This window comes from Laccaria bicolor, genomic scaffold (genome assembly GCF_000143565.1).
Source record: "Laccaria bicolor S238N-H82 LACBIscaffold_23 genomic scaffold, whole genome shotgun sequence".
Taxonomy (NCBI): Eukaryota; Fungi; Basidiomycota; class Agaricomycetes; order Agaricales; family Hydnangiaceae; genus Laccaria; species Laccaria bicolor.
This window is the reverse complement of record NW_001889894.1, coordinates 441,723-443,048: the sequence shown is the minus strand read 5'-3', so window position 1 is coordinate 443,048 and position 1,326 is coordinate 441,723.

Sequence of the window (1,326 nt, the reverse complement as noted above, 5' to 3'; positions counted from 1 at the left end):
ATTTGCAGACGTTCGGCAGTTTTGGCTTGCCTTAAAGCGGCCATGGCGGTCTTGGGAGGACCGGCGTCGGGGTCTAACTTGGGCCTTCGGATGAGACTGAAGCCGGCACTGGGTGTCATGCGGGAGAAATGGGGCTGGGACTTGGGTTTAACCGCCTTTGCTTCCCCACCAACCGGTCGAAGTGACTCCGACTTCGGCTTCAATGTTTCCTCATCACTGCTGTTGATGAACTCCGCGCTCACGACTCTGGTCTTCTTTGGCCTGGCTTCGATCGAGTCCCCTTTTCTTTTTTTGCTTTGGACTGGGGCAGCGGTGTCGTTAGGCTGGGTGCTGGACCCGGCCTCGGGTTTCCTTCGCCCAGACTTCGTCTTACTCTTGGACTTCGTTTCAGCCGCTGGCACAGGATCGGTTGATTTTGCCCGACGCGTTGGTTTTGTTGGGGCCGGGAGCGATGATGAAGCTGTCGGTACCGGCAATGGGGGAGTTGGGACTGTGACTGGGAGCAATGAATCGGTCGAAGATGGAGGTAAAGGGGGAGAGGGACCGGCATAACCTTCCATAAAGAAGGTAGGGGCGGTGGGTTGTGGGATCGAGAACATTTTGGTCCAATCAACCGATGGTCCCGCTTGGGCCATTTCCGTGTACGCCAAAATCCAAGGGTGGTTGAGCCACTGGGCCGCGTTATACCACATATTCTTGTCGATGAGCAAACGTACAAATCGTTCCTGTAGGAGAAAGAGATCCAATTTCAGTCAACAAATCATTGTTAGTCACTCACAGCTTTCCCGTATGCATCCTCTTCCACCGTCCGTTGGTGGGCCAGAAGACCTTCCCTGTGACGGTTGTAAAAGTTCAAAAGCGTGGAGGTGGCCACCCTAACATCCTCCAAGAACCCGGGAGTGAGTGTATGGGCCTGTTGAGCGGCTTGAGCAAGTTCAGCAGTGGACATGGTAAGTGGGAATGGGACGATCGAGGGTGGTGAATGTGCGCGTCGGAATGGGACAATGGTGAATGTGAAATTACGAAGTTGTAAACGCGGTCACGTGGTGGCGTTACTTCAACCGAGATCCGTACAATGTTCAACCGAGATCCGCAGAATGTTCCATGGCCGATCTGCAGTGGCTTGCTTTCCCACCGTTGAAAAACAATGCGTCTTCATCACCAACCACACAGTGCAATCCCAGGAAAAGCTATCTACTCTCTGACTGATATGTCTTTAACAAATCCAGGTATTGTCCCTACTCCACACCAAGGATTGTCTACTTAATGTAGATAAACAGAAGCTGTGATGAAAGACCAAGAAATGAAGGATGGTAAGTTTTATGA